The sequence below is a fragment of the Pseudophryne corroboree genome, chromosome 4, assembly GCF_028390025.1.
Source record: "Pseudophryne corroboree isolate aPseCor3 chromosome 4, aPseCor3.hap2, whole genome shotgun sequence".
Lineage (NCBI taxonomy): Eukaryota > Metazoa > Chordata > Amphibia > Anura > Myobatrachidae > Pseudophryne > Pseudophryne corroboree.
This window is the reverse complement of record NC_086447.1, coordinates 700,402,929-700,425,987: the sequence shown is the minus strand read 5'-3', so window position 1 is coordinate 700,425,987 and position 23,059 is coordinate 700,402,929. Positions and strand designations below refer to the sequence as shown.

Sequence of the window (23,059 nt, the reverse complement as noted above, 5' to 3'; positions counted from 1 at the left end):
ACAGAGTAACAGGTCAGCCAGGGTGGTTTCCCCTGAGCCCCCCAAACTTAGCTACATCACCAGTGTGGGGGGACATTGTAGTATATATGAACTGGGGATTCTGTATGACATACTGTGAGCTAGGGAGTACTACAGTGTGTTTACACAGTACACTTTTTAATAACATTGCCAGCTTATTATATTAGCTTTATTGGTAGCGCCCCCCCCCCAAAAAAAAAATAATAATATATATATATATATATTTTTTTTTTAAACTCCAAACCTTACTACAGCCCTGTCTATGTTGACACTGCAGCAAATCTATTGATTTAACTTGGTTGTGCTTTGTGTTATAAGACACATATTACATATACTGTATTTTGTAAATGACGAACAGAGGTAAGTGTGATGTTGCCAATGTTCCTCATACAGATGGAGCCATGCTAATCGTGGCTCCATCTGTGCCGGGGGGCGCGCCCGCCTAGGTGCGCCTATCACAGCATCTGGGACGCGTATGTGTGTGAGATGCGCACATGCCCCCATTCACTGCAATGGGAGCGTCTCTGTGTACTCCCGTAGCGTGGCTAGGCACCGGATCACCTAGTCACGCCGGGAGTGCACGTTTGCGATGGAGTCGCATCAGATGAGCATGGTTCCATCTGTACACCTCACAAATGTGATTAGATTTACTACATTAGGTACATTAGGACATATAAATGATAAAGTGGGAGTATTCAGTGAGGCAAGAAAGCTCTCCCATCAGCTCACAATCTGAAAGAGAACATAATGAATAAACTTGATTTTTAATGGACCAGTCAGAAACTATATTGGCAAGCATGTACTTAATAAAATGTTATTTGGACTAGCCACCCAGCAAGTTTCTAATTAAAATGAAAACACAATTTGATAATTGTAATGTACTATTCAAAATAAGGATATTAGAAATCTCCTTGGAGTTCTATAACCTATATAATTCTTTATACACTGCAACTTTACATGGTAAAAATACTTGTGTATTCTAATATCTCATAACCTATCAGGATCACAAAACATGTGTATAGTGCAGTGGTTCCCAAACATGGTCCTCAAGGCACGCAAAAGGGGCATACACATGAGAAGATATTATCATGCATATCGTCCAGTGTGTATGCATGATAACGGTAACAATGCGTGCTCCCGCGGGTCGTTATCATTAATCTTTACCAAGTGAACATGCATACCTCCCAACATGGCCCTCTCCAGGAGGGACAGAATGCTGTGCTCCTGGACTTCTCTTAATTTCTGATTTCCATCTACTGTGGTGAAACACCTTTCTTATCCATTAACCTGTTCAAAGCAGGTGCCAGCAATCATAGATTAAGAGGAAAGTCCAGGAGCAGAGCATTCTGTACCTTCTGGAGAAGGTCATATTGGGAGGTATGAACATGCATGTCAATTTTGTCTATGTCATTGATGGTTATGTGCATATTGTTCAGTGTGTATGCACTGAACGATAATGATAATGATAACGATGTCATCATGGCTGCTCCCAGGACAAAATAGGTCTTCCTAGTTGGGGGAGCTTCAGAAGGAAGATATGTAGACTTACCTGCAGTAGCTTTGGAGATCCATTTGTCTAGTTTGTCTCCAAATAAGGCCTCTCCTGTGAAGGGTAGGCCTTCCATGCCATTCCTGGAGTCCGCGTACGCAGTCCACTAGCGTAATCATAAGCCCCTGTGTGCTGACACTGCCATAGCCATGGTGCGTGCATTAGGCAATCCCACTTCTTTTATGGCTTCCACCATAAAGTTCGCAGAGTCCTGTATATGTTGCAGGAGTAAAACAATCTCCCCCCTAGATAAGGAATCCAACCCCTCAATTAGGTTACCTGACCATCTAGCAATGGCTTTAGTAATCCACGCACATGCTATAGTGGGTCTCTGGGCCACTCCAGTAGCCGTGTACAAGGATTTGAGTGTAGTCTCAATCCTGCGATCAGCCGTGTCTTTCAGGGAGGCTGCACCAGGGACAGGCAACACAATTTTCCGTGACAGCCTGGATACCGATGCATCCACTATCGGTGGATTTTCCCATTTTTTCCTATCCTCAGGAGGAAAAGATGAGATTAACCTATTAAGGATCTGAAATTTCTTATCAGTATTAACCCACTGTTCTTCAAACAGGGTATTCAATTCCTTTGACACAGGAAAAGTGACTGAGGATTTCTTTTTTACATTAAAATAAGATTCCTCACACTCCTCTGCCACTTTATCAGGAATTTGTAGCACATCTCTGATAGCTTCTATAAGAGCCTCTATTCCCTGTGACAGAGCAGCGTCCCCCCCTTCTGAATCCACATCCCCCTCCTCCATGTCTGACCCCTCAGTGTCAGAGTCAGACTGCAGGATATAGGCCAGAGTTCGCTTTTGTGGACAAATGGCAAGGGACTGAAACGCTTGTTTGGGGACTGAGTCTCTGTTTTTAATCTCATCCACAGACTGTCTTAAGTATTGCGTCTCTTTCTCATTGTGGGACAATTTATTAGAAATATTTTAAATAATTCCTTTGAGGGAATCCAGCCACGCTGGGTCAGCCCTGCTAGCCTGAGAAGGTGCACCACACTGAGTACATAGTAGTGAGCTCCCTGGGGAAGAGGAACACCCTGCCATACATGAAATACACTCTTTGCCTGACACATTGTAAATGTGACAGCACACACACACACACACACACACACACACACACACACACACACACACACACACACACACACTTAAAAGCACAAATAACCCACAAAGAGCCCTTCCAGGGAGACACAGAGGTATTTGGAGCCAGCACACCGCGCCCTTATTGCTAATGCCAAGCTTAGGCGGGTCGCAGACTAAGTATTCAGATTGGGGACTTAGTACACTAATAATCGCTCCCTCCTGCTATGACCCCCTGGTACAACTGAGGTAATCTGGAGTTACACCGGAGGAGCTGCGCGTCCCTGACAGTCAGCGTCTGTGTCCACTGCAGAGGGAAAATGGCGCTGGTGAGCTGCTGGATCCTCTCATAGTGAAACCCTGCCCTTTCAATGGTGAATGCAATCTGCCCCGGTGAGAAGCCGTGCGTCTCCGTACCCTCATGCCACCATAATGGCCGGCAACCTGCTACTTGGGACGCCGGCTTAGTTCTCACCACTCTTCTTTTTTCTGGCTCTGTTAGGGGTGGCGGCGTGCTGCAGGAATATACGCTCGCCGTGGTGGGGCTTGCGAATAGTTCCCTCAGAAGCTAGTGTCCAGTCGGTGGGGAACGAGACCATTAACCCTTCAAGAGGATGGGCCATCGCGCCCCCCTCCCACCCCCCATAAGTCCCACGAAGCAGGCAGGCTGGTGCCACCCAGACCTGCCTGAAAATAACAAACAGAAAAATAAATGCAGAAAACTCTTCAGGAGCTTCCATAAGCGTGACCGGCTCCTCCGGGCATATTTTCTAAACTGAGTCTGGTAGGAGGGACATAGAGGGAGGAGCCAGCCCACACTATCAAATCCTTAAAGTGCCCATGGCTCCTAGTGGACCTGTCTATACCCCATGGTACTAAATGGAACCCCAGTATCCTCTAGGACGTAAGAAAAACTGGGGGAAGTGTTAATTATAGGGGACTTTAATTATCCTAACATTAATTGGTCATTGAAGGCAGGTGGAACAGCAAGGGGTAGGGCGTTTTTAAACGTACTTAGAGATAACCATTTGTCCTAAGTGATTGAGAAACCAACTAGAAACAACACCATACTATATCTGGTGATAACCAATAATGTAGAGACAATAATGAACATTAATGTAAGGGAGCCCTTGGCAAATAGCGATCACAATATGATCACATTCGTGATATGTCACCAAAAACAGCGTTATAAGGTTTTGACTAAAACTTTTAATTTTAGCAGAGCGAATTTTACCTTGCTCAGACAATCGATAAAGGGCGTAGATTGGGACCAAATTTTAAATGGTAAGCGTACTACAGAAATGTGGGTCACCTTTAAAACGTTGCTGTACAAATTTATGCATAAACACATTCCAATGGGCAACAAAAGCAAGAGTAGCAGGTTCAAACCTATCTGGCTAAATAAGAAGGTAAAGGAATTGATGGACAAAAAAAGGGGAGCCTTTAAATCGGACGGGAGTATGGAGACCTTCCACTACTACAAAGAATGTAATAAACTATGCAAAAAGGAAATTAGAGCAGCAAAAATAGAAAATGAAAAACTGATTGCAAAGGAAGTTAAATCTAACCCCAATTTTTTTTTTTAAGTTTATCAATGGTAAAAGGATAAAAAAGACAGCATAGGACCCCTAAAAAATGAAGTGGGTGAATTGTTAAATAGATGACTATGAAAAAGCAGAGTTATTGAATAAATTCTTCTTGTCTGTATTTACTAGAGAGGATAAAACGGTAGGAATAGAATAAGATACAAGTAAGGCTAAGGACCAAAATTATTTCTTGTGTTTAAGTGAGGATGTAGTCAAAGAACGACTGAAAAAAAACTAAGATCAATAAATCACCGGGGCCAGATGGACTGCACCCAAGGGTTCTCAAGGAGCTAAGCTCAGAGATAGCAAGGCCATTACATTTAATCTTTAAAGCTTCCATCATGACAGGCGTGGTTCCAAGGGACTGGTGAATTGCAGATGTGGTGCCACTTTTTAATTAGGGAACTAAATCTAATCCTGGGAATTACAGACCAGTAAGCCTAACATCTATAGTGGGGAAAATAATGGAAGATGTATTAAGGGATAGCATTCAGGAGTATTTGGGATGCCTTAACATAATTAGTGAGAACCAGCATGGGTTTATGAAAAATAGGTCATGTCAAACTAACTTAATTAACTTCTATGAAGAAGTAGGTGAAAATTTAGACAAGGGAAATGCTGTGGATGTGGTCTTTTTAGATTTTGCAAAAGCCTTCGACACAGTACAAGAGGTTGTGACTTGAATTAAGAGAGCTGGGGTTTGGAGACAGCGTTTGTACTTGGGTCAAAAATTGGTTGGAAAATAGAGAACAGCGAGTGATAGTCAATGGATCATTTTCGAGTTGGACTAAAGTATTAAGTGGTGTACCTCAAGGGTCTGTACCAGGCCCTCTGCTGTTTAATATATTTATAAATGATATAGGAAATGATATTGAATTTGAGAGTAAAGTATCAATTTTAGCGGATGATACTAAACTGTAGGATAATTAGATCAGATCAGGATGTTGACTCTCTTCAGAACGATTTAACTAAACTAGGCGGTTGGGCAACAAAGTGGAATATGTGGTTCAATATAGAGAAATGTAAAGTTATGCATTTCGGGATCAAAAACAAACAGGCAATCTATACATTGAATGGGGTAATTCTTGGAAAATCAATATTGGAGAAAGATTTTTGGGTGATCATTGACAATGGACTTAACAGTAGTCTGCAATGTCGAGATGCTGCAGTAAAGGCCAATGGGGTATTAGCATGCATAAAACGGGGAATAGAGACCAGGGATGAAAGTGTAATCCTGCCACTGTATAAAGCATTGGTACGGCCCCATCTAGAATACTGTGTACAATTTTGGGCTCCGTACTATAAAAAAGACACAGTTGAACTAGAAAGGGTTCAGAGAAGAGCTACAAAATTAGTTAAGGGCCTAGAGTCATTGGATTAGAGGATAGACTTGTTAAAGTCTAAAAATATTGAAGAACACACAGCACGTATAAACTGCACACACATGCCCACTGCGCGTGCACTTGTTCTGCCGGGCGTGCACATATCCGCAATTTGCGTATATGGTCGCTCCAGCGGACCTGCGCATCGGCGCGTGGTATGGGTATTTACGGCAGAGTTTGTGTACGCATGGAGAGCCATCAAAACACATTACATATTTAATCCAAATAGTGCACAATGGTACACATAGTCTCCTTGCACCACATCAGAAAGTTATAGCTGTTTAAATGGTTGCAGAACAAAGGGATTCACCTTTACAGGATAAGAGGGGACAGACTAAGGTTATAAGGTGGTATTTGGTATCCAGCTGTAGGGTATTTTAAGGGTAACATTCCGGTGTTGGTCTGCGGAAGATCGCATGTTCCTGCGGATAGTTATGTGCAGAAGCAGAATATAGAGATAAACTGTATTTACTGTATATTAAGCATGCGGCGGGAATCCAGAGGAGACCACCCACCAGAGCAGTTGAGAAAGACATCGCCTACCTTTTCAAATCAACCTATGACCTCTCCTGTACTGTAAAAGTGCATTCCTGTGTCCAATGGACAACGGGAATACAGTATCCATTGTATTGCTTTTGGAAGACTTGTATAAATAAAGCCTGCTGCAGCCCGGCCAGACACAAGACTCACAACGTTATCTATTTGATGACGGAGGACCGGACCGGGAAGCGCACGCGAATATACTCACGTATGTACATTGACTGTAGCCATTATTCTGTTATATATATTGTCTTGAATTGTAGTGTATAATTTGTATTGTAAACCCCCTTTCAGAAATAATCCACTGTGGTGTCGGAACCCAGCGGTAAACTCACAATTGGTGTCGTGTGCTCATTGCCCTGCTAAGGTTTAAAGTGTACTATTATTGCACAGCATTGCTGTAGGTTTAAAGTGTATCGCTGGGTGTGTATGCGCTGCGAGTACTTTGTACCGTCAGCACGGCGTGTGTACGCAAAGTCCGTACACTACGGAACCCTTTTACGTTAATAGTGTAAAAGGTGCGTAGTGTGAATTAAGTATAGCGGCCACAGCGGCTAAAGGTTTAAAGTGTATTTAAGGTGTGTTTAAGGTATAGCTTTCATTCCTGTAAAGATAATCAGCTTTATCAGACTACTTAGGCTGGATATGTTTACACTGGAAAAAAGACTCATAAGAGGGGACATGATTAATATCTTCAAGTATATCATGGGGCAATATAAAGAGCTTTCAGGGGATTTACTTATTAAGAGCTCTGTACACAGGACACGTGGTCATCCCCTTAGGTTGGAGGGGAGGAAGTTTAAGACCAAGCGTAGGAAAGGTTTCTTCACAGCGCGGACAGTGAGTTTATGGAATTCACTGCCAGAGAGAGTGGTAATGTCGGATTCAATCGAGACATTTAAGAAAGGATTAGACAAATTTTTAGCTGGAAATAGCATTGAAGGTTATAAGTAAATTGGAGATAATACAGGATATAGCACTATAGGTTGAACTCTATGGACAATTGTCTTTTTTCAACCTCGACAACTATGTAACTATGTAACTCTGACACCTAAAGCCCCGTACACACGGGGAGAGATATGTGCTGAGCGATCTAGCACAAACCGCTCAGAACACATCTCTTCCCCGCTTAGCACATAGGGGGTCAGTCCGAGTTGATTGCTCGCTAGCTACTTTAAGCAGCCACGCAACGCATAGTTGCCGCCCACGGGGGAGTGTATTTTCGCTTTGCAAATGTGCGAATGCGTGTGCAGCCGAGCAGGACAAAAAAGTTTTTTGCAGTTTTTGAGTAGCTCTGGACTTACTCAGCACTTGCGATCACTTCAGTCTTTTTGGTACCGGATTTGACGTCAGACACCCGCCCTGCAAATGCTTGGACATGCCTGTGTTTTTCCAAACACTCCCTGAAAACGGTCAGTTGACACCCACAAACGCCCTCTTCCTGTCAATCTCCTTGCAAACGGCTGTGCGAATGGATTCTTCGTTATATCAATCGCTCAGCAACGATATGCTTTGTACCCGTACGACGCGCCTGCCCATTGCGGTGCATACGCATGCGCAGTAGTAACCTGTCCGCTGCGCTGCGAAAACGTCAGCGAGCGATCAACTCGGAATGACCCCCATAGCATGATGTGTGCTGAGTGAGGGGGCGACTGGGACGACGACGCTCATTTCACCTGGCGGTGAAATGAGCGATCAATAGACTTGGCAAATCTAGAGTTAGCGATAGCGACGCGCGGGGTCGTGCATCGCTATCGTTGTGGGGAATACACACGTAGAGATCCGTGATTAAGTTCTAAGCATAGAATTTAAGCCCGGATCTCTCCGTGTGTTTCCCCCTTTACTGCTGTCCTCTTTCTAACACTCGGAAGCTTCTCTCACTTGCTTAACGCTGATTTTTCACTTCTATCCCTCATTTGTGTGATGCCCTGGGGTGGTATGGCTGGGGTGGTTTGGAGGTGCTCTGCACCCCAGAGGCGAACCCCTGTGATGTTAGGGACCTCATATATTGCTAATATATGCCAAGAACCTCAGATATGATGGTTGTTACAATTATAATTTTAATGGTGTATGGTGCACCTGCACCCTTGTTCCTATATTGTAACACTCATGAAATACATAGGTTCTGTAGTTGGCTGACTCAAGCCTGAATTTGACTTGGTTTTAATTAGTGATGTGCACTGGAAATTTTTCGGGTTTTGTGTTTTGGTTTTGGATTCGGTTCCGCGGGCGTGTTTTGGATTCGGACGCGTTTTGGCAAAACCTCCCTGAAATTTTTTTGTCGGATTCGGGTGTGTTTTGGATTCGGGTGTTTTTTTTACAAAAACCCCTCAAAAACAGCTTAAATCATAGAATTTGGGGGTCATTTTGATCCCATAGTATTATTAACCTCAATAACCATAATTTACACTCATTTTCAGTCTATTCTGAACACCTCACAATATTATTTTTAGTCCTAAAATTTGCACCGAGGTCGCTGGATGGCTAAGCTAAGCGACACAAGTGCCGACACAAACACCTGGCCCATCTAAGAGTGGCACTGCAGTGTCAGACAGGATGGCACTTAAAAAAAATAGTCCCCAAACAGCACATGATGCAAAGAAAAAAAGGGGCGCACCAAGGTCGCTGTGTGACTAAGCTAAGCGACACAAGTGGCCGACAAAAACACCTGGCCCATCTAGCAGTGGCACTGCAGTGTCAGACAGGATGGCACTTAAAAAAATAGTCCCCAAACAGCACATGATGCAAAGAAAAAAAGAGGCGCACCAAGGTCGCTGTGTGACTAAGCTAAGCGACACAAGTGGCCGACACAAACACCTGGCCCATCTAGGAGTGGCACTGCAGTGTCAGACAGGATGGCACTTAAAAAAATAGTCCCCAAACAGCACATGATGCAAAGAAAAATGAAAGAAAAAAGAGGTGCAAGACGGAATTGTCCTTGGGCCCTCCCACCCACCCTTATGTTGTATAAACAGGACATGCACACTTTAAAGAACCCATCATTTCAGCGACAGGGTCTGCCAGACGACTGTGACTGAAATTACTAGTTGGTTTGGGCCCCCACCAAAAAAGAAGCAATCAATCTCTCCTTGCACAAACTGGCTCTACAGAGGCAAGATGTCCACCTCATCATCATCCTCCGATTCCTCACCCCTTTCACTGTGTACATCCCCCTCCTCACAGATTATTAATTCGTCCCCACTGGAATCCACCATCTCAGATCCCTGTGTACTTTCTGGAGGCAATTGCTGGTGAATGTCTCCGAGAAGGAATTGATTATAATTCATTTTGATGAACATCATCTTCTCCACATTTTCTGGAAGTAACCTCGTACGCCGATTGCTGACAAGGTGAGCGGCTGCACTAAACACTCTTTCGGAGTACACACTTGAGGGAGGGCAACTTAGGTAGAATAAAGCCAGTTTGTGCAAGGGCCTCCAAATTGCCTCTTTTTCCTGCCAGTATACGTACGGACTGTCTGACGTGCCTACTTGGATGCGGTCACTCATATAATCCTCCACCATTCTTTCAATGGTGAGAGAATCATATGCAGTGACAGTAGACGACATGTCAGTAATCGTTGCCAGGTCCTTCAGTCCGGACCAGATGTCAGCACTCGCTCCAGACTGCCCTGCATCACCGCCAGCGGGTGGGCTCGGAATTCTTAGCCTTTTCCTCGCACCCCCAGTTGCGGGAGAATGTGAAGGAGAAGCTGTTGACGGGTCACGTTCCGCTTGACTTGACAATTTTCTCACCAGCAGGTCTTTGAACCTCTGCAGACTTGTGTCTGCCGGAAAGAGAGATACAACGTAGGTTTTAAATCTAGGATCGAGCACGGTGGCCAAAATGTAGTGCTCTGATTTCAACAGATTGACCACCCGTGAATCCTGGTTAAGCAAATTAAGGGCTCCATCCACAAGTCCCACATGCCTAGCGGAATCGCTCTGTTTTAGCTCCTCCTTCAATGTCTCCAGCTTCTTCTGCAAAAGCCTGATGAGGGGAATGACCTGACTCAGGCTGGCAGTGTCTGAACTGACTTCACGTGTGGCAAGTTCAAAGGGTTGCAGAACCTTGCACAACGTTGAAATCATTCTCCACTGCGCTTGAGTCAGGTGCATTCCCCCTCCTTTGCCTATATCGTAGGCAGATGTATAGGCTTGAATGGCCTTTTGCTGCTCCTCCATCCTCTGAAGCATATAGAGGGTTGAATTCCACCTCGTTACCACCTCTTGCTTCAGATGATGGCAGGGCAGGTTCAGGACTGTTTGCTGGTGCTCCAGTCTTCGGCACGCGGTGGCTGAATGGCGAAAGTGGCCCGCAATTCTTCAGGCCACCGACAGCATCTCTTGCACGCCCCTGTCGTTTTTTACATAATTCTGCACCACCAAATTCAATGTATGTGCAAAACATGGGACGTGCTGGAATTTGCCCAGATGTAATGCACGCACAATATTGGTGGCGTTGTCCGATGTCACAAATCACCAAGAGAGTCCAATTGGGGTAAGCCATTCTGCGATGATGTTCCTCAGTTTCCGTAAGAGGTTGCCAGCTGTGTGCCTCTTATGGAAAGCGGTGATACAAAGCGTAGCCTGCCTAGGAACGAGATGGCGTTTGCGAGATGCTGCTACTGGTGCCGCCGCTGCTGTTCTTGCTGCGGGAGGCAATACATCTACCCAGTGGGCTATCACAGTCATATAGTCCTGAGTCTGCCCTGGTCCACTTGTCCACATGTCCGTTGTTAAGTGGACATTGGGTACAACTGCATTTTTTAGGACACTGATGACTCTTTTTCTGACGTCTGTGTACATTTTCGGTATCGCCTGCCTAGAGAAATGGAACCTAGATGGTATTTGGTACCGGGGACACACTACCTCAAACAAGTCTCTAGTTGCCTCTGAATTAACGGTGGATACCGGAAACACGTTTCTCACCACCCAGGCTGACAAGGCCTGAGTTATCCGCTTTGCAGCAGGATGACTGCTGTGATATTTAATCTTCCTCGCAAAGGACTGTTGGACAGTCAATTGCTTACTGGAAGTAGTACAAGTGGTCTTCTGACTTCCCCTCTGGGATGACGATCGACTCCCAGCAGCAACAACAGCAGCGCCAGCAGCAGTAGGCGTTACACTCAAGGATGCATCGGAGGAATCCCAGGCAGGAGAGGAGTCGTCAGACTTTACAGTGACATGGCCTGCAGGACTATTGGCTTTCCTGTGTAAGGTGGAAATTGACACTGAGGGAGTTGGTGGTGTGGTTTGCAGGAGCTTAGTTACAAGAGGAAGGGTTTAGTGGTCAGTGGACTGCTTCCGCTGTCATCCAAAGTTTTTGAACTTGTCACTGACTTCTGATGAATGCGGTCCAGGTGACGTATAAGGGAGGATGTTCCTAGGTGGTTAACGTCCTTATCCCTACTTATTACAGCTTGACAAAGGCAACACACGGCTTGACACCTGTTGTCCGCATTTCAGTTGAAATAATTCCAAACAGAAGAGGTGATTTTTTTTGTATTTTGACCAGGCATGTCAATGGCCATATTCGTCCCACGGACAACAGGTGTCTCCCCGGGTGCCTGACTTAAACAAACCACCTCACCATCAGAATCCTCCTTGTCAATTTCCTCCCCAGCGCCAGCAACACCCATATCCTCATCCTGGTGTACTTCAACAGTGACATCTTCAATTTGACTATCAGGAACTGGACTGCGGGTGCTCCTTCCAGCACTTGCAGGGGGCGTGCAAATGGTGGAAGGCGCAACCATTTCCCGTCCAGTGTTGGGAAGGTCAGGCATCGCAACCGACACAATTGAACTCTCCTTGGGGATTTGTGATTTAGAAGAACGCACAGTTCTTTACTGTGCTTTTGACATCTTAACTCTTTTTAGTTTTCTAGCAGGAGGATGAGTGCTTCCATCCTCAGGTGAAGCTGAACCACTAGCCTTGAATATAGGCCAGGGCCTCAGCCGTTCCTTGCTACTCCGTGTCGTAAATGGCACATTGGCAAGTTTACGCTTCTCCTCAGACGATTTTGATTTAGATTTTTGGGTCATTTTACTGAGCTTTATTTTTTGGGATTTTACATGCTCTCTACTATGACATTGGGCATCGGCCTTGGCAGACGACGTTGATGGCATTTCATCGTCTCGGCCATGACTAGTGGCAGCAGCTTCAGCACGAGGTGGAAGTGGATCTTGATCTTTCCCTATTTTACCCTCCACATTTTTGTTCTCCATTTTTTAATGTGTGGAATTATAGCCAGTAATATATCAATAGCAATGGCCTACTACTATATGTACTGCGCACAACTGAAATGCACCACAGGTATGGATGGATAGAATACTTGATGACACATAGGTAGGTAGAGCAGTGGCCTACTGAACCGTACTGCTATATATTATATAAACTGGTGGTCAGCAAACTGTACAAAACTGAAATGCACCACAGGTATGGATGGATAGTATACTTGACGACACAGAGGTAGAGCAGTGGACTACTATACCGTACTGCTATATATATAGTTATACTGGTGGTCAGCAAAATTCTGCACTGTACTCCTACTATATACTACAATGCAGCACAGATAAGGAGCGTTTTTCAGGCAGAGAACGTATAATACTGGTGGTCACTGATCAGCAAAACTCTGCACTGTACTCCTCCTATATAATACTGCTGCTTCCCAGTCCCCACAATAAAGCAGTGTGAGCACAGATATATGCAGCACACTGAGCACAGATATGGAGCGTTTTTGAGGCAGAGAACGTATAAGATATCACCAGGTGAGAGTGACTGCTGTACAGGACTCTTATAGAGACACAATAGGTGACTGTATTATAGTAATTAACTGATAGTGATGTATATTGCCTAGGTAGTGTGAGCCAGGATCACTGAGTGTATAGAGAGATATCAGCAGGTGAGAGTGACTGCTGTACAGGACTCTTATAGAGACACAATAGGCGGCTGTATTATAGTAATTACCTGATAGTGATGTATATAGCCTAGGTAGTGTGAGCCAGGGTCACTGAGTGTATAGAGATATCACCAGGTGAGAGTGACTGCTGTACAGGACTCTTATAGAGACACAATAGGTGACTGTATTATAGTAATTACATGATAGTGATGTATATTGCCTAGGTAGTGTGAACCAGGATCACTGAGTGTATAGAGGAGAGATATCACCAGGTGAGGGTGACTGCTGTACAGGACTCTTATAGAGACACAATAGGTGGCTGTATTATAGTAATTACCTGATAGTGATGTATATAGCCTAGGTAGTGTGAGCCAGGATCACTGAGTGTATAGAGAGATATCAGCAGGTGAGAGTGACTGCTGTACAGGACTCTTATAGAGACACAATAGGCGGCTGTATTATAGTAATTACCTGATAGTGATGTATATAGCCTCCTAGGTAGTGTGAGATAGGATCACTGAGTGTATATAGATATCACCAGGTGATAGTGACTGCTGTACAGGGCCCTTATAGAGACACAATAGGTGGCTGTATTATAGTAATTACCTGATAGTGATGTATATAGCCTAGGTAGTGTGAGCCAGGGACACTGAGTGTATAGAGATATCACCAGGTGAGAGTGACTGCTGTACAGGACTCTTATAGAGACACAATAGGTGACTGTATTATAGTAATTACCTGATAGTGATGTATATTGCCTAGGTAGTGTGAGCCAGGATCACTGAGTGTATAGAGTAGAGATATCACCAGGTGAGAGTGACTGCTGTACAGGACTCTTATAGAGACACAATAGGCGGCTGTATTATAGTAATTAGTACCTGATAGTGATGTATATAGTCTAGGTAGTGTGAGCCAGGATCACTGAGTGTATACTGGTGGTCACTGATCAGCAAAACTCTGCACTGTACTCCTCCTATATAATACTGCTGCTCCCCAGTCCCCACAATAAAGCAGTGTGAGCACAGATATATGCAGCACACTGAGCACAGATATGGAGCGTTTTTCAGGCAGAGAACGTATAATACTGGTGGTCACTGATCAGCAAAACTCTGCACTGTACTCCTCCTATATAATACTGCTGCTCCCCAGTCCCCACAATAAAGCAGTAAGCACAGATATTTGCAGCCACATGAATAAAACAGAGAGGACGCCAGCCACGTCCTCTCACTAACATTTCCAATGCTCCTTATATAGAATACGAATCTCGCGAGAATCCGACCGCGGGATGATGACGTTCGGGCGCGCTCGGGTTAACCGAGCAAGGCGGGAAGGTTCGAAGCGCCTCGGACCCGTGTAAAAATGCTGAAGTTCTGGAGTTCGGGGGGGGGGGTTCGGATTCCGACGATCCGAACCCGCTCATCTCTAGTTTTAATCAGCCATAGAACCTGTGTAATTTATGAGTGTCCTGGTTTAAAAGGATGTCATGGTAAGCCTACTTATTTAGAACTTCAGTCAGTTTGATAATGCCATCTGTGCACAACCATGGATAGCCTTAAAACCTGGACTGTTGGGGTGTCTTGAGAACCGAGTTTTGGAACCACTAGTATAGTGTTTTCCTAATTGTCACTCTCCACCATACCTCCCAAGATGACCCTTTCCAGAAGGGACAGAATGCTCTGCTCCAGAACTTCCCCCTTAAGTTAATATATGATTGTCATTACCTGTGCTAAAACACCTTTCTTATCCATTAACCTATTCAAAACAAGTGCGGCAATCATAAATTAAGAAAAAAGTCCTGGAGATGGTCATGGAGAAGGTCATGTTGGGAGAGGATGTAGTTATGTGACCAGTGGTCAGGAGACCGCCAGTCACTTTACCGACTTCTACATCCCGCCCCCCTCTAAATCCCGACAGTCAGCATGTCGACTAGCAGGGACTATTCCCACTCGTGGGTGTCCACAACACCAACAGAGTGGGAATATAACTTGTCACAGAGCCCGCAAGGGGCTTGTTGTGCTCGCCCCCCTGCCGGCATTCCACCGCTGGATTCCTGTGGTCGGTATGCTGACCAACGGGATCCCCAGCGGTGGTTACACATACCCAACCTGTTGGAAGGTATGCTCTCCACCCCTTTATGTAACTGCAATCATTTTTTCCACTGCTTTGTAAAAGTAGTCAGGCTAGTGGTTCTACTCTAATACCCCTTTTGCACTGCAATCCCGGGTCACTGAACATGGATTTCAAGCCGTGTCACAGAGTGCTGGAGAGCCGGCTGTCCATACACTGTAAACATAGACTTACCATACTATACCTTTAAACCAGGACACTCATAAATCACAAGTTTTATGAAAAAAGGCTTGATAAATAGGCTCCTTAGTGCTTCATAAATTGATGTGTCCACAGGTGCCTTCACATATATTGTCCCGAAGATGAGGTTAAAATAAGTTGATGGTTTTCTAATTTGTCAATGAATCAGTTTTCACCGGTCACGTGACCAATGTCCAGCACAGAGAGCAGCAATCTAAGAGATTAATACAATTAACTGTGAGATCATTCGCAGTGGGAGTAAGTGTGGCTGTATGCCGCACTTACGGTACCGCCAAACTTAGATTTTTGTTCATAACCTCATAGAGGTGTGTACAAAAATCCGCAAGTCCAGGGAAAGATCGTTCCGCAAGAGGGTGGGGAATTATGGTGCCATTGCTGGTGTTTCTCGCCTTCTTTGCGAATAATTGGATTGACTCCTAAGTATCCACATATTGGATAGCAAAAATACCTTTAATCTTTCCTTCTTTCCTGGTTTATTGAACGTATGCAAATAATAGGATTTTAGTACCTACCGGTAAATCCTTTTCTCCTAGTCCGTAGAGGATGCTGGGGACTCCAAAAGGACCATGAGGTATAGACGGGATCCGCAGGAGCATGGGCACACTGAAAAGACTTAAACTGGGTGTGAGCTGGCTCCTCCCTCTATGCCCCTCCTCCAGACCTCAGTTGTAGGAACTGTGCCCAGGAGAGACGGACATTTAGAGGAAAGGATTTTTGTGTAAACTAAGGGCTACAAACATACCAGTCCACACCACAAACATACCGTACAACCGGAGTAACAGTAAACCAGATAACAGTATGATTAACAACAGCAACAAGCTGAAAACCAGAAATACACAACCCGTGTATAAACTAATTTAACCAACAAGAATACACTGCAAGTAACAGTCCGCACTGGGATGGGCGCCCAGCATCCTCTACGGATCCTCTCCTTTCACAAACGTCTGAACCTCTGGGAAGACCGCTAATTCCTTTTGAAAGAATATAGACAAAGCCGAAATCTGCACTTTGATGGAGCCTAATTTCAGGCCTGCATCTATACCTGCCTGCAAAAAGTGGAGAAAACGACCAAAATGAAAATCCTCCTGCAGGAGCCATTTTAGTCTCACAGAAGGAAACATACTTTCTCCAAATACGGTGATAATGTTTCGCCGTAACCTCCTTCCTAGCCTTAATGAGAGTGGGAATGACCTCCTCGGGAATACCCTTACGAGCTAAGATCTAGCGCTCAACTTCCATGCCGTCAAACGCAGCCGCGGTAAGTCTGGAAACATGCATGGACCCTGCAACAACAGGTCCTCTCTTAGAGGAATCGGCCAAGGATCTTCCACCAGTAAGTCCTGAAGATCCGGATACCAGGCCCTTCTTGGCCAATCTGGAATGACGTGAATCGCCTGAACCCTTGCTCGTCGAATGATCCCCAGTACCTTTGGAATGAGAAGAAGTGGAGGGAACACATACACCGACTGGAACACCCACAGAGACACCAGGGCGTCCACTGCACTGGCTTGGGGGTCCCTTGACCTGGAACAATACCTCGGGAGCTTCTTGTTGAGATGAGACGCCATCATGTCGATCAACGGAATTCCCCAACGCTTTGTCACTTCTGCAAATACCTCTTGATGAAGAGCCCACTCTCCCGGATGGAGATCGTGTCTGCTGAGGAAATCTGCTTCCCAGTTGTCCACTCCCGGTAGGAAGACTGCTGACAGGGCACTCACGTGTTGTTCCGCCCAGCGAAGGATTCTTGTGGCCTCCGCCATTGCTGCTCTGCTCCTTGTTCCGCCTTGACGGTTTATATGTGCCACCGCTGTGATGTTGTCTGACTGTACCAGGACAGGTCGACCCTGAAGAAGGCTTCTTGCTTGTAGCAGGCCATTGTAAATGGCTCTTAACTCGAGAACATTTATGTGGAGACAAGCTTCCTGGAGCGACCATCTCCCCTGGAAGTTTCTTCCTTGGGTGACTGCACCCCAGCCCTGGAGACTTGCATCTGTTGTCAGAAGTACCCAGTCCAGGATATCGAACCGGCGTCCTTCTAGGAGGTGAGAACTTTGTAGCCACCACAGGAGAGAAATTCTGGCTCTTGGAGATAGACTTATCTTCCGGTGCATGTGCAGGTGAGACCCGGACTATTTGCTCAGCAAGTCCCACTGAAACACCCGGGCATGAAACCTGCCAAACGGAATGGCTTCGTACGCCGCAACCATTTTTCCCAGAACCCGAGTACAGTGATGGATTGACACACTCGTCAGCCTCAGAAGTTCCCTGACCATCGACTGCAGTTCCAGAGCTTTTTCTTCTGGAAGAAATACTCTCCGTAACTCCGTGTCCAGAATCATGCCCAGAAAAGACAGCCGAGTGGTCGGAATCAACTGAGATTTCGGCAAATTTAGCACCCAACCGTGCTGTCGCAGCACCGACAGCGCCAAATTTACATTCCTCAGCAACCCTTCCTTGGACCTCGCCTTTATCAGGAGATCGTCCAAGTACGGGATAATGGTAACCCCTTGCTTGCGAAGGAGAACCATCATTTCTGCCATGACCTTGGTGAAAATCCTCGGGGTCGTGGAAAGCCCAAACGGCAACGTCTGAAATTGGTAATGAGAATCCTGTATCGCAAACCTGAGGAAGGCCTGATGCGAAGGATATATCGGGACGTGTAAGTAGGCATCCTTTATGTCGACTGACGCCATAAAATCCCCCCCTTCTAGGCTGGAAATCACAGCTCGAAGAGATTCCATCTTGAACTTGAAAACTTTCAAGTATGGATTGAGGGATTTTAGATTCAGAATCGGTCTGACCGAACCATCCGGTTTCGGCACAACAAAGAGGCTCGAGTAGAACCCCTCCCCCCATTGTGACGGGGGAACGGGAACAATGACCCTCTGTTGACACAATTTTTGTATCGCTGCCAGCACCACCTCCCTGTCCGGAAGAGACACTGGTAAGGCCGAAATGAAAAACCGGTGAGGGGGCACCTCCCGAAACTCCAGCTTGTATCCCTGAGACACAATCTCTAGGACCCAAGGATCCAGGTCTGATTGAATCCAGACCTGACTGAAGATTCGCAGACGGACCCCACCGGTCCGGACTCCCCCAGGGAAGCCCCAGCATCATGCGGTGGACTTGGTAGAGGCAGGGGAGGACTTTTGGTCCCGGGCACCTGACACGGCAGGCGACTTCCTTCCCCTTCCTCTACCCTTAGAAGCGAGGAAGGACGAACCTTTTCCACGCCTGTATTTATTGGGACGAAAGGACTGCATCTGCTGATGTGGTGCCTTTTTGTGTTGTGTGGGAACATAGGGAAGAAAAGAGGACTTACCCGCCGTCGCGGTAGAGACTAGGTCTGCCAAGCCGTCCCCAAACAAGACATTACTTTGAAGGGTAAAGCTTCCATAGCTCTCTTGGAGTCGGCATCAGCATTCCATTGATGGATCCACAATGCCCTCCTGGCCGATATCGACATGGCATTGGCTCTTGATCCCAAGAGACAAACATCCCTCGCCGCAACCTTCAGGTAATCTGCAGCGTCCTTGATATAACCAAGAGTCAAAAGAACATTATCTTTATCAAGGGTATCCATATCATTAGCTAAATTCTCAGCCCATTTAGCAATAGCACTACTCACCCATACCGACGCCAGCGCAGGTCTGAGCAATGCACCCGAATTAGCGAAAATGGACTTCAGAGACGTCTCCAGCTTGCGATCCGCCGGATCCTTGAAGCTGCCGTGTCAGGAGACGGAAGCGCCACTTTCTTAGACAAACGAGATAGAGCTTTGTCAACATTTGGAGACGACTCCCATTTTTCCCTGTCATCAGAGGGGAAAGGATACGCCATGTAAATCCTCTTGGGAATCTGCCACCTCTTGTCCGGCGACTCCCAAGCCTTTTCACAAAGAGTATTCATTTCATGAGAGGGCGGAAACTTCACCTCAGGTTTTTTCCCCTTGAACAAGCAAATCCTTGTTTCCTGTACCGCAGGTTCATCAGAAATGCGTAAAACATCTTTTATAGCCACAATCATGTATTGAATACTCTTAACTAGTCGTGGATGCAAAGCAGCCTCCGTGAAATCGACCTCGGAATCAGAGTCCGTGTCGGTATCAGTATCTACCACTTGAGTAAATGGCCGCTTTTGTGACCCCGATGGGGTCTGCACCTGAGACAAAGCCTCCTCCATGGACTTTTTCCACACATGCGTCTGTGACTCAGACTTATCCAACCTCTTTGATAAAGAAGCTACATTCGTATTAATTTTACTTAGCAATGTGAGTAAATCAGGTGTCGGCTGCGCCGACAGGCCCAACTCTAGTCCCGCATCCGCTCCCCCAATAACCTCCTCCGGTGAATAACATTCAGCCTCAGACATGCTGACACGTATTATCGACACACGGACACACACAGAATGTCTCAGCTAGGGGACAGGCCCACAATGAAGCCCAGATAGAGGACACAGAGGGAGTATGCCAGCTCACACCCCAGCGCCCAAATATCCCGTAAAGGGATATATGTGACCAGCGCTGCTTAAATTATAATAAAATGCACCACAAACTGCCTCCCCCCCCTCCCCCGATTAGCTCCCCGTTACTTTGAGAGGAGCTGTGGAGGTCCCGGGCCAGCGTCTCCTTCAGCCGCGTGTGGAGGAGAAAATGGCGCTGTGAGCCGCGTGGCTAAGCTCCGCCCTTTCCCGGCGCGCTTCAGCCCGCCAAATTTGAAAGTTTGAAAATGCCGGCGGGGGTCTGCGAAACGGTGCCAAGGCACCAAAAAGGTTTCTGCCGGCTCCCGGACCCCAGTAACATGCTGCCCAGGGCGCCCCCCCCAGCGCCCTGCACCCTGTGAGTGCCGATAGTGATAGTGTGTGGGAGCATGGAGCGCAGCGTTACCGCTGCGCTGTACCTGGTTACTGAAGTCTTCTGCCGTCCTGAAGTCTTCTGTTCTTCTCATACTCACCCGACTTCTGTCTTCTGTCTTCTGTGAGGGGGTGACGGCGCGGCTCCGGGAACAAGCAGCTAGGCGCACCAAGTGATCGAACCCTCTGGAGCTAATGGTGTCCAGTAGCCGAGAAGCAGAGCCCTTAAACTAAGAAGAAGTAGGTCCTGCTTCTCCCCCCTCACTCCCACGCTGCAGGGAGCCTGTAGCCAGCAGGTCTCCCTGAAAATAAAAAACCTAACAAAAGTCTTTTCAAGAGAAACTCAGGAGAGCTCCCCTAGTGAGTGTCCAGTCAGTCCTGGGCACAAAGTCTAACTGAGGTCTGGAGGAGGGGCATAGAGGGAGGAGCCAGTTCACACCCAGTTTAAGTCTTTTCAGTGTGCCCAAGCTCATGCGGATCCCGTCTATACCCCATGGTCCTTTTGGAGTCCCCAGCATCCTCTAGGACGTAAGAGAAATGTAACTATAAAAGTTGCTAACTCCAGACTACATAAATATAATGTACGCAGGGCCCAATTCAGACCTGATCGCTGCTGTGCGTTTTCACACAGCGGGCGATCAGCAACAGACTGCGCATGCGTATGCACCGCAATGCGCACGCATGTCGGCAAACAATAGACATCGTCGGACAGCGACAGGATGGTGTGAAAATTTAAATCGCACAGGCGTTCGCAAGGTGATTGACATGAAGAGGCCGTTTGTAGGTGGTAACTGACCATTTACTGGGAGTGTCAGGGAAAACGCAGGTGTTCCCAAGCGTTTTCAGGAAGGGTGTCTGACGTCAGCTCCGTCTCCGGCCCCGATCAGCCTGTTCTCATCACACTGTAGGAGTAAGTCCTGGGCTGTGCACAAACTGCACACACCTGGATATTTTGCAGCTCGGCATACACATGTGATCGCACGGCAATTATACACTCCCCTTGGGCGGCGACTATCTGAATGCAGGACAACAATTTTAGCAGCCCAGCGATCAGGTCTGAATTAGGCCCACAGTATGCTGCGCGGCTGTGACAAGTTCTCTTTGCTGGCTGTGCCAGTCTGTGAATCACAGGTTTCCCTGGTGGGATACTCAGGGCAGTGTCAGGGTGAAGCCCCTAGTTGGGGATCCAGTCTCTAAGTCGACAGTAACTAGGTCGACAATGTCTAGGTCGACCACTATTGGTCGACAGTAACTAGGTCGACAGGGTGCCTAGGTCGACAGGGTCTTTAGGTCGACATGTTCTATGTCGACATGTCAAAAGGTCGACATGAGTTTTTCACAATTTTTTTCTTTTTTTCAACCTTTTCATACTTAACAATCCACGTGGACTACGATTGGAACGGTAATCTGCCCGAAGCATGGCGAGCGAAGCGAGCCATGCGAGGGGACGCGGTGCACTAATTGGGGTTCCCGGACACTCTAAGAAAACAACACCAAAATAACATAAAAAACTCATGTCGACCTTTTGACCTGTCGACCTAGAACATGTCGACCTAAAGACCCTGTCGACCTAGACACCCTGTCGACCTAGTTACTGTCAACCAATAGTGATCGACCTAGACATTGTCGACCTAGTTACTATCGACCTTCCATACCACATCCCCTAGTTGTGGATGGGTGCATGGATATATAGCACCAATTAAGAGTACCAGTGTGCACTTCACTCATTATAATTACTGTATTACACGGCTTTTTTTAGTACATTTAGAGTTCTCTTTCCAAAGCTGTCCCCAGGGGCCACTATGCCATGTACATGGCTTGTTCGGATATCATATACTGAGAATTCTATAGAGACGTGATCAGTCTGCAATGTAGGCTTTCTATACCAGTATAATGAGTGATAGAAACTGTGCTGCTGTTGCACAAAAGACTCTGGAATTCAGCTGCATGGATGTTGTTCTTTACATAGTGACGCTGCTGATGCTGCTGGCTTTAAATATCACTTTCCACCACAGCAGCCTCCTCCTCCTTATAATGATGTGTGACTCAATCCGCACACACACACAGGGAGGGGGGGGAGTGCTCCCAGCTCCAGCCAGGACTGTGCCAGCTTCCCAGAGCTGCAAATACAGCAGGCTTATCCTCCAGGCCTGAGCTGAGCTGCACAGGAAGGTACAGGAAAAGTCTATATGTTTATATCATCCTTTTATAAGCCCCATTGTACAGTATTACAGTTATTTATATTGACAGCATAGGTATTTACCGGTTTGTGTCACTGCTTGTTGTCATATAGTGCTAGTACTGTATGTGTGGCTTCTATGCTTCCTCCCCCTTCCTCCCCAATAGGGCGGACATACAGCAACACTGGATTCATATGACAAGACTACTTGAGAATAAGAATTAGATTCTTCCCTCACACGTATCCTCTGCTATTCATGGCTTTATTTATTATTATTATTATTATTATTATTACAAAAATAAAATGGTACTTCCTCTTCTTTGCGGCCCCCGCTACGTAACTAATGGGCCCTACACATATGGCGATGTGTCGCCGAGGTGCCCGACGGCCGATACGGCCGACGGGCGACCCGGCGGCGGGGGGGCAGTGACGGGGGGAGTGAAGTTTCTTCACTCCCCCCGTCACCCGGCTCCATAGACGTGCAGGCAAATATGGACGAGATCGTCCATATTGGCCTGCATGCACAGCCGACGGGGGACCAGCGATGAACGAGCGCAGGGCCGCGCATCGTTCATCGCTGGAGCCTCCACACTGAAAGATATGAACGAGTTCTCGTTCATTTAT

General features: G+C 46.5%; 1 protein-coding gene across 2 annotated transcripts in view; it reads left to right on the top strand.

The window, feature by feature from the left end:
* The first annotated feature begins 22,332 nt into the window (after positions 1 to 22,332).
* The window catches only part of EPM2A (EPM2A glucan phosphatase, laforin), a 242,308-nt gene continuing 241,581 nt past the window's right edge, over positions 22,333 to 23,059 (top strand). For both annotated transcript variants that reach the window (XM_063917946.1, XM_063917945.1), the window contains exon 1: positions 22,333 to 22,428. The gene's annotated coding sequence lies outside the window, so the exon portion shown is untranslated. The remainder of the gene's footprint in view (positions 22,429 to 23,059) is intronic.